The sequence below is a fragment of the Canis aureus genome, chromosome 22, assembly GCF_053574225.1.
Source record: "Canis aureus isolate CA01 chromosome 22, VMU_Caureus_v.1.0, whole genome shotgun sequence".
Classification (NCBI taxonomy): Eukaryota; Metazoa; Chordata; class Mammalia; order Carnivora; family Canidae; genus Canis; species Canis aureus.
Genome location: NC_135632.1, coordinates 50,331,309 through 50,342,614, shown reverse-complemented (window position 1 = coordinate 50,342,614; position 11,306 = coordinate 50,331,309). Strand labels below are relative to the sequence as shown.

General features: G+C 36.5%; 1 pseudogene; it reads left to right on the top strand.

The window, feature by feature from the left end:
• The first annotated feature begins 6,156 nt into the window (after positions 1-6,156).
• On the top strand, positions 6,157-10,098 carry LOC144293598 (60 kDa heat shock protein, mitochondrial-like; annotated as a pseudogene).
• Positions 10,099-11,306: the final 1,208 nt, after the last annotated feature.

The window sequence follows — 11,306 nt, the reverse complement described above, 5'->3', positions numbered from 1 at the left end:
AATGCACAGGCACTTGGTGTTTAGAGTAAAACACAGCAAAAGCCCGCATCCAGGTTTGCTGCCCTCAGCAGTTGTCTCTGCCCCTATGCTAATGAACAGGGCAGCACAATGGCACTGCCAACTCTTTTGTCCTCTGAGACACAGTACCACCTCTCCCAAATGCACTCCAAGAAGGGGAACTATTTTTCTCCGTTTGACCCAGGGGGTCCTCAAGAGCATGCTGTCTGCTTCTGGGCCTTTGCCACCCTCCACAGGAGCATAGCTCTGTGTGCCAGGCTCCACCCAGTCACTGCACAAACTTCTAAAACTTCAATCTTTGAACTTCTCTGGTTGTAAAAACTCATAATAATAAGGCATTCTCATTTTCCCAGCCAATAGTTTTGGGAACTCCCTGTGTACTATACTATCTTTGCCTTTGACTTCTGATAACTTAAGTATAATGTGTCTTGGTATATACCTCTTTAGAGTCAATATTTTGGAGGTCATTTGGACTTCATGAATCTGGCTATTTCCCTCCACAGATTTGGGAAGTTTTTATTCATTATTACTTTTAATAAACATTCTGTACTCCCCTTTTTTCTCTTCTCCTGGTGCTCACACAATGTATTTTGGTTTACTTATGGTTTTCTTAAGTCTCACAGGCTTTCTTCATTCTTTTCATGCTCTTTCCCTGTATTTTTTTCTTTTGACTGGATAATTTCAAATTATCATTATAATTTCAAACTTCTCTTTAAGTTCACTAATTCTTTCTTCTGCTTGGTGAAGTCTGTTGTTGAAATGCTCTAAAAGTTATTTCAATTTAGTCATTGTATTCCTCAGCTTCAGAATTTGTTTGGTTCCTTTATTTTATGGTTTCTACCTCTTTGTTGTACTATTTATTTTGTTCATGTATTTTTTTTCCCTGTTTCATTTAGTTGTCTATCAGTGTTATCTTGTAGCTCACTGAGCTTTTTTAAGATGGTTATTTTGAATTCTTTGTCAGGCAGTTCATAGGTCTCCATTTATTTAGAGCTGGTTACTGGCATTTTATTTTGTTCCTTTGGTGGTATCATGTTCCCCCAATACTTCATGATTATTGTAGCCTTGCATTTGTTTCTGAGTATTTAAAAGCAATCACCTCTGCAGTCTTTATAACCTACTTTTGTCAGGGAAAGCCCTTCACCAATCAGCCTAGCCACAGATTTTGGACAGGCCAGTTGACGGAGACCATGGGTGGACCCAGCGCTGGACTCTGTGGGTGGGCTTGCTCTTTCCCCCAGAAGAGAGCTCATTGGCTGAGGGGATCTCTCTTGTCACTGCACTGTGCTGGCTTGGGGGAACCTAATGCAGATAAAGTGAAACTGTTTTCTTACCGTTCTCAATTACTTTCCTCATTTCTGTATTCCACTGGTGTGCTGTAACCACTGACCTGAATTTTGGAGCTCTCCTAAGCTTTTCTGTGCATGGATGGTTATTAAATTGGTATTTTTATAGGATGACAAGTTCTGGGATCTTCTGGGATCATCACTCTTCTGAGAGTTCTTTATATATTCTTTAAAAAAGTCCTTTTCCAAGTATGTGCCTTGCAAATATTTTGTCCCAGTCTGTAGCTTGTCTTTTCATTCTCTTCACATGAACTTGTGCAAAGCAAAATTTCCATTTTTTATAAGATCCAACTGTCAATCTTTCATTTTATGGGTCTTGCTTTGGTATCAAGTCTAAGGAATTTTTCTTATCCATAAAGTCTAAAGATTTTTCTCCAATTTTTAAAATGAAATTTATGGTTTTATATTTAAGCCTGTGCCCATTTTGAGTTAATTATTCTATAAGGTGTGATGTGTAGGTATGAGGTGATTCTTTTTTGCCCGTGGATACCAAATTGTTCTAGCATCATTTGTTGAAAAAGCTATCTTTCCTCCATTAAATTGCTTTTGCACATTTATAAAAAGTCAGTTGGCATATTTGTGCAGGTCTGCTTCTGTGTTTTCTATTTAATACCATTGATTTATGTGTCTATAACCTCTAGTCCCATTCATGTTGTTGCAAATGGCAAGATTCAACTCTTTTTGATGGCTGAGTAATATTCCATCATATATATATATTCCACATCTTCTTTATCCATTCATCTGCTGATGGACATCTGGGCTCTTTCCATATTTTGTCTATTGTGGACATTTCTGCTATAAACATTGGGGTGCATGTGCCCCTTTGAATCATGATGTTTGTATCCTTTGGATAAATACCTAGTAGTGCAATTGCTGAATTGTAGGGTAGTTCTATTCTTACCTTTTTAAAATAAGATTTTATTTATTTATTTGAGAGAGAAAGAGAGAGACAGAGAGAGCATAAGCAAGGGGGAGAGGGGCAGGGAGAAAGGGAGAAGCAGATTTCCCACTGAACAGGAAGCCCAACATGGGCTCCCATCCCAGAACCCTAAGATCATGACCTGAGCCAAAGGAAGATGCTTAACCAACCGAGCACCCAGGAACTCCTCTGTTTTTACCTTTTTAATGAACCTCCATGCTATTTTCCAGTGGTTGCACCAGTTTGCATTCTCATCAACATCATAAGAATGTTACACTTTATCTGCATCGTCACCAACATCTGTCATTTCCTGAGTTGTTAATTTTAGCCATTCTGACAGGCACGAGGCAGTATCTCCTCATAGTTTTGATTTGTATTTCCCTGATGATGAATGATTTTGAGCATCTTTTCATGTATCTGTTGGCCATCTGTATGTCTTCTTTGGAGAAATGTCAATTCATGTCTTCTGCCCACTTCTTGACTGGATTTTTTGGTTTTTTTGGGTATTGAGTTTGATAAGATCTTTATAGGTTTTGGATACTAGCCTGCATCTGATAAGTCATTTGCAAATATCTTCTTCCATTCTGTAGGTTGCTTTTCAGTTTTGTTGACTGTTTCCTTTGCTGTGCAAAAGATTTTTATCCTGATGAAGTCCCAATAGTTCATTTTTGCTACTGTTTCCTTTGCCTTTGGAGACATGTCTAGCAAGAAGTTGCTGTAGTCAAAGCCAAAGAGGTTGCTGCCTGTGTTCTCCTCTAGGATTTTGATGGTTTTATATCTCACATTAGGTCTTTCATCCATTTTGAGTTATTTTTTATATGGTGTAAGGAAATGGTCCAGTTTCATTCTGGATGTAGCTGTCCAATTTCCCAACACCATTTGTTGAAGAGACAGTCTTTTTTCCATTTTCCTGCTTTGTCAAAGATTAGCTGACCGTAGAGTTGAGGGTCCATTTCTGGGTTCTCTCTTCTGTTCCACTGGCACTGTTTTTATGCCAGTACCACACTGTCTTGATGCTAACAGCTTTGTAAGATATTTGATTTCCGGTATTGTGATGCCTCCAGCTTTTTCAGCATTCCTTTGGCTATTTGGGATCTTATCTGTTCCATACAATTTTAGAATTGTTGGTGCCAGCTCTATGAAAAATGTTGATGGTATTTTGATAGAGATTGGATTGAGTGTGTAGATTGCTCTAGGTAGCATAGACATGTTAACAATATTTGTTCTTCCAATCCGTGAGCATGGAACATTTTCCACTTCTTTGTGTCTCTCTTAGTTTATTTTCATAGTATTCTATAGTTTTCAGAATGTAGATCCTTTACCTCTTTGGTTAGGTTTATTCCTAGATATCTTATGATTTTTGGTGCATTTGTGAATGGGATTGATTCCTTGATTTCTCTTTCTTATGCTTCATTGTTAGTGTATAGATATACAACTGAATTCATGAATTCATTTTATATCTTGCAACTTTGCTGAATTTCTGGATTAGTTCTAGGAATATTTTGGTGGCCTAGGAATTTTCTCTATAAACCATCATGCCATTTGCAAAGATAGCCAGTTTTATTTCTTCCTTTCCAATCTGTGTACCTTTTTTTTTTTTTTTCTTGTCTTATTTTAGTGGCTAGAACTTCCAGCATTCTACTGGGTAAGAGTGGTGAGAACAGAATCCTTGTTTTCTCTTGATCTTAGGGGGAAGCATTTAGTCTTTCACCTTTAGGTATGTTATTAGTTGTAAGGTTTTGCAGATGCTTTTTAACAAGTAGAGGTAATTCTCCTCCATTCCTAACTTGATTAGAGTTTTCATAATTAATAGGTGTTGGAATTTGTCAAATGTCTTTTCTGCACCAATTGATATGATTATATGATGTGATGAATTGATACAACTGATTGATTTTTGAATGATGTACAAGTTTTGCACATGTGGAATAAATCCCACTTGGTTATGGTGTGTAATTCTTATACATACTTAAGTTCAGTTTGCTAACATTTTGTTGAATATTTTTGCACCTAAGTTCAAGAGTGATATTGGGGCAGACCTGGTGGCTCAGCGGTTTAGTGCCACCTTCAGCCCCTGGTGGGATCCTGGAGACCCGGGATGGAGTCCCACGTGGGGTTCCCTGCATGGAGCCTGCCTCTCCCTCTGCCTGTGTCTCTGCCTCTCTCTCTCTCTCATGAATAAATAGAATCTTTTTTTTTTTTTAGAAGAGTGATATTGACATAAGCTTTTCTTTTTTTTTTTTTTAAGATTTTATGTATTTATTCATGAGACAGAGAGGTAGAGACACAGGCAGAGGGAGAAGCAGACTCCATGCAGGGAGCCTAATGTGGGACTCCATCCCGGGTCTCCAGGATCATGCCCTGGGTCGAAGGTGGCACTAAACCGCTGAGCTACCCAGGCTGCCCAAACTTTTCTTTTTTTGTACTGCTTTTGCTTGGTTTTGGTATCAGCCTCCTAAAATGAATTGAGAATTGCTCTCTCCTGTTTTCTGGAAGAGATTGTATAAAATTGGTGTTAATTCTTCTTCAATATTATGTAGAGTCCTTGAGTGAAACCATTTGGGCCTGGAAATTTTTAAATAAGTTTTTGTTGATGAATTTGATTTCTTTAATGGTTATATGACAATTCAGATGATCTTAGCTGCATTTTGGTAGTTTATGTTTTTCAGTAACTTGATTCATTTTCTCTAAGCTTTCAAATTTCTTTTAGGAAACTGAGCATGAAGTTGTTCATAGTATTCTCGTTATTTTTAATGACTGCAATATTTGTAGCAATATGCCTAATTTCATTCATAAGTGATTTATGTCTTCTCCATTTTAATTTTTGTCAGTTTCATTGATCTTTCTCAATTATGTTCTTATTTTCAATTTTATTCATATTTATTTTTATCTTCATTTTTCCTTTCCTTCTATTTGCTTTGAATTTATTTTGCTTTAACTTTCTAGTTTTCTGAGATAGGAAATTACATTATTGGTTTGAAATCTTTCCTATTTGGTCCAGCTTCTGTGGAAATTATTTTGGTGTTTCCTCACGCATTTACTGCTATTAATTTCCCTCTTGACACTGCTTTAAATTATGTCTCACATTGTTTGACATGTTGTGTTTTCATTCTCATTCAGTTATAAGATACTAAAATTTTCCTTTTGAGAAGCATGTTGTTTAATTTCCAAGTGTTTGGAGATTTTTCTGTTATCTTTCTGTTATTGATTTTTATTTGATTCTGTTATGGTCAAAGAACAAACTCTGTATGATTCCATTTTTTAAGCTTGTTAGAGTTTGTATTATGAACCAAGATATGGTCTATCTTGGTGAATGTCCCATGGGCTTTTGAAAAAAAAAAGTGTATTCTGCTATTGTTGAATGGTGTGTTCTATAAATGTCAATTAGATTCTGTAAATTGATGATGTTGTTAAATTCTTCTATGTCCTTAATGAGTTTCTGTCTAGTAATTCTATCCTTTACTGAGAAAGGAATATTGAAGCCTCCAACTACATTTGCAGATTTGTCTATTTCCCCTTTAAACTTTATCAGATTTTATTGCATATATTTTGAGACTCTGTGATTTGGTGCATACACACTTAGCATTGTTATGTCTTTGTGTAGCTTGATCTTTTTATCATCACATACCTTCCCTCTTTTTCTCTAGTAATTTTATTTGTTCTGAAGTTCATTTTGTCTGTTATTGATATAGCCACTCCTGCTTTTTTAAAAAATTAATATTTCCATCCTTAAATTTCAACATTCCTACATCACAGAATTAAAACATTCATGCCTGTTTTAAAGTTTGTTGTTGTTGTTGGCAATTGACAAAATTCCAAAAGTCATTTTTCTTTCTCATAAAAAGCTGCTATGATTTCATAACATTGGATTTGACTATGGGTTTTGGTTATAATACCAAAAACATAGGTAACAAAAGAAAAATAGGTAAATTCACCAAAATCAAAAGCTTTTGTGCATTATAGCACAGTACTCAGAGAGTGGAAAAACAACCTACAGAGTGCAGAATACATTTGCAAATCATATATGTGATATGGGATTATATGAAGAACTCAACAACATAAAAACAAATGGCCCAATTCAAAAATTGGTAAAAGACTTGAATAGACATTTCTTTAAAGAAGACATACAAATGACCAAAAGCACATAAAAAAATGTTCAACAACCCTAGTTATTAGAGAAATGGAAATAAAAAATCATAATGGGATACCACTTCACACCTGTTATAAATGAACACACATACTATAAACAAACAAAAATAAAATAACCGGTGTTTTTGAGGATTTGGAACAATTGGACCCTGTGTATTGCTGGTGGGAATAAAAATGGTATGGCTTCTGTGGAAAGTTTTTTGATAGTTCCTCAAAATATTAAACCTAGATTTACCACATGATACAGCAATTCCACATCTAGGTGTATACCCCAAGGAACTGAGGGCGGGAACTCAAACAGATACTTGTATGCCAGTGTATATATCAGCATTATTCACAATAGCCAAAAGATGGAAAAACTCAACTGTCCATCATAAGATGCATGGATAAACAAAATATATATATAATATTACTCAACCCTAAAGTCAGATACAAAAAGGAAAATATGTTCCACCTGTATGCGGTAACTAGAATAACAAATTTACAGAGATGAAAGTAGATGAAAGGTTACTATGGGCTGAGGAGAGAAAGGAATAGGGAATTATTGGTCAAGGGGTAAAGAGTTTCTTTCTGGCAAAAATAAACTATTGAGAATATGCCAAAATAAAAAGATATTGCATGGTGAAGAAAACTATCAATTAAACAAAAAAGCAACCTACCGAATGGGAAAAGATATTTGCAAGTGATACATAAGGGATTAATATCCAAGATATATAAAGAACTTATGTAACTCAAAACCAAAAAAAAAAAAAACACACAAATAATTTGACTAAAAATGGACAAACGACCTGAATAGACACTTTTCCAAAGAAGTCGCACAGATGGCCAACATATGAAAAGATGCTCAATATCACTAGTCATCAGAGAAATGCAAATCAAAACTACAAGATATCACCTTACACCTGTCAGAATGGCTAGTATCCAAAAGAAATAACAAGTGTTGGTGAGGATGTGGAGAGAAAGGAATCCTCATACACTGTTGGTGGGAATGTAAATTGGTGCAGCCACTGTGGAAAACAGTAGGAGAGTACTAACAGAAATATACAATTCTGGCCATATATGCCATGCATTCTATCCTTCTATTCCTCACTCACCTCCTATAGCTTCAAGCACCCCCTACTGCTGCCCCACAGAAACACTTTGATTATACACAGTCTTTTGCCAAATTAGGCCAGTGTCCAGAGAGGGCACTGGCTCCTTATCTCACTTGGGCTTATGCCAAAATTTGAGCCTTAATGCAAGAAAATGCAGACCTTTTAGCCTATGCTGTAGCCATTAATATGGGGCCAAAGGGAAGAACAGTGGTTATTAAACAGAATTGGGTAAGTCCCAAAGTAACAACAGATAGTGTTGCAAAGTCCACTAACTTAAAAGATAAATATAGATAAGAAGATAAATATAAGAATATTGGTGCTAAACTTGTTCAAGATGTTGCCAGTAATACAAATGAAGAGGCTGGGGATGGCACCACTACTGCTACTGTACTAGCACACTTAAAGCCAAGGAAGGCTTTAAGAAGATTAGAAAAGGTGCTAGTCCTGTGGAAATGGTAGCTGTTGATGCTATAATTGCTGAATCTAAGTAGTCTAAACGTGTAACAACCCTTTAAGAAATTGCTCAAGTTGTTATGATTTCTGCAAATGGACACTAAGAAATTGGCAACATCATTTCTGATACAATGAAAATGGTTTGAAGAGAGGGTGTCGTCACAGTAAAGATAGAAAAACACTAAATGATTAATTAGAAATTATTGAAGGTATGATGTTTTATTGAGGTTATATTTTTCTGTGCTTTATTAATACATCAAAGGGTCAGGAATATGAATTCTGAGATGCCTATGTTCTCCTGAGTGAAAAGAAAATTTTTAGTGTCTTATCCATTATACCTGCTCTTGAAATTGCCTATGGGCAGTGTAAGCTGTTAGTCATAACTGCTGAAGATATTGATGGAAACACTCTAAGTACAGTGGTTTTGAGTAGGCTAAAATTTGGTCTTTAGGCTGTAGCACTCAAAACTCCAGGTTTTGGCAACAATAGAGAGAACCAGCTTAAACATAGGGCTACTGTACTGGTGGTGCAGTATTTGGAGAAGGATTGACCAAATCTTGCAGATGTTCAGCTTCATGCTTTAGGAGAAGTTAGAGAGGCCATTGTGACTAGAGTTGATGCTATGCTCTTGAAAGGAAAAGATGACAAGCACATTTCAAATTGAAAAATGTACTCAAGGAATCATTGAGGGGCAGCCCCGGTGACCCAATGGTTTGGCGCCACCTTCAGCCCAGGGCCTGATTCTGGAGACCGGGGATAGAGTCCCCATGTCGGGCTCCCTGTATGGAGCCTGCTTCTCCCTCTGCCTGTGTCTTTGCTTCTCTCTCTGTGTATGTCTGTCCTGAATAAATAAATAAAATCTTATTTTTTTTAAAAAGAAATCATTGAGTAGTTAGATATTTCAACAAGTGAATATGAAAAGGAAAAACTGAATGTACATCTGGCAAAACCCTCTCTGAGTAGCTGTGCTGAAGATTGGTGGAACAAGTGATGTTGAAGTGAATGAAAAGAAAAAAAGTTACGGGTGCCCTCGGTGCTATACAAGCTGCTGCTGAAAAAGGCATTGTTCTGGCAAGGGGCTGTGCCCTGCTTCAGTGCACTCTAGCCTTGCATTCAGTAACCCCAGCTAATGGAGATTAAAAAATTGGTATACCCTACGACCCAGCAATTGCACTGTTGGGGATTTACCCCAAAGATACAAATGCAATGAAACGCTGGGACACCTGCACCCCGATGTTTCTAGCAGCAATGGCCACGATAGCCAAACTGTGGAAGGAGCCTCGGTGTCCAACGAAAGATGAATGGATAAAGAAGATGTGGTTTATGTATACAATGGAATATTACTCAGCTATTAGAAATGACAAATACCCACCATTTGCTTCAACGTGGATGGAACTGGAGGGTATTATGCTGAGTGAAGTAAGTCAGTCGGAGAAGGACAAACATTATATGTTCTCATTCATTTGGGGAATATAAATAATAGTGAAAGGGAAAATAAGGGAAGGGAGAAGAAATGTGTGGGAAATATCAGAAAGGGAGACAGAACATAAAGACTGCTAACTCTGGGAAACGAACTAGGGGTGGTAGAAGGGGAGGAGGGCGGGGGGTGGGAGTGAATGGGTGACGGGCACTGGGTGTTATTCTGTATGTTAGTAAATTGAACACCAATAAAAAAAAAAAAAAAAAAAAAAAAAAAACCCATCAAACCATAAAAAAAAAAATAAAAAAAAAAAATAAATAAAAAATTGGTATAGAAATTATTAAATGAGTACTCAAAATTCCTGCAGTGACTATTGCTAAGAATGTAGGTGTGGAAGGATCATGGATAGTTGAGAAAATTATGTGACCTTCCTCAGAAATTGGTTATGATGCTGTGCTTGAAGATTTTGTGAATATAATGGAAAAAAGGAATCATTGATTCAACTAAGGTTGTAAGAACCTTTCTTGGATGCTGCTGGAGTAGCCTATTAATCACAGCAGAAGTTGTAGTCACCAGGGTTCCCAAAGAAGAGAAAGACCTAGGAGTGGGCAGAATGGGTAGAATGGGAGATGGTATGCATGGTGACATTTTCTAATTCCTAGAATAGTGCTTTACCATTACTAATGAACTGTGAGAGGAAGCTCAAGGCAGAGCTCCTCAACGATAACCAGAGAAGTCCGTTGAAGGAAATGACTGAAGAAAAGGCTGCCTGATGTTTAAGAAAATCACTGTAACCATCAGTTTACTGGTTTCAATTGACAGCATATGATGGTTTACTGCTGTCACTGTCCATACCTACAGATAATTTGCTTTGTGCTTTTGAATAAAAAGATATTTGTACATTCCTGGTAACTGAGTACAAGAGCCATGTACCAAAGTACTACTTTCAACTTAAATCACTGAGGCGTTTTTACTACTATTCTGTTAAAATCAGGATTTTAGTGCTTGCCATCACTAGATGAGAAGCTCAGAAGTAGCCATTCTGTGGAGAGTAAGAATAATTGTGTACAAAGTAGATGAAAAAAGTAGAGAAATATCCACATTTGTGACAACCTTTGTGTAACAAAAATTTGTTTAAAGTAAAAAAAAAGAAGAAGTATCGTACAACCCATTAATTCTACTACTGGGTATTTATGCAAACAAAACAAAAGCATGAATTGAAAAAGATATATGTACCCCCGTGTTTATTGCAGCATTATTTATAATAGCCAAGACATGGAAGCAATCTAAATGTCTGTCAATAAGTGAATGGATAAAGAAGGTATGACAATATTCCATGTTATATTCCATACACAATGGATTATTACTCGGCCATAAAAAAGGATGCAATCTTGCCATTTGCAACAACATTGATGGACCTAGAGGGTATTAAGCTAAGTGAAAGAAATCAGACAGAGAAAGACAAATACTGTATGTTTTACTTATATGTGGAATCTAAAAAACAAGGCTAATACACACAAAAAAGGCAGAAACAGACCCATAAATACAGAGAACAAACTGGTGATTGCCAGAAGGAAGGGAGTTGGGAGGATGGGCAAAATGGGTGAAGGAGACAGTTTTGGAATGAATAAGTCATAGGGCTGAAAGACACACCATAGGGAATATAGTCAATGATATTGTAATAGCCTTGTATGGGGACAGATGGGAGCCACACTTGTGGTGAGCATAGTATATAGAGTTGTTGAATGAATATGTTGCACACCTAAAACCAATGTAGCATTGTATGTCAATTTATGCTTCAATAAACTATATTTTTAAAAATCTAGATGCAATTGTAAAAAACAAAAGAAAATCATCATCTCTCTTTTTGAGATGATGAAAGAAAAAAATTCTGCAAATGGATAATGGTG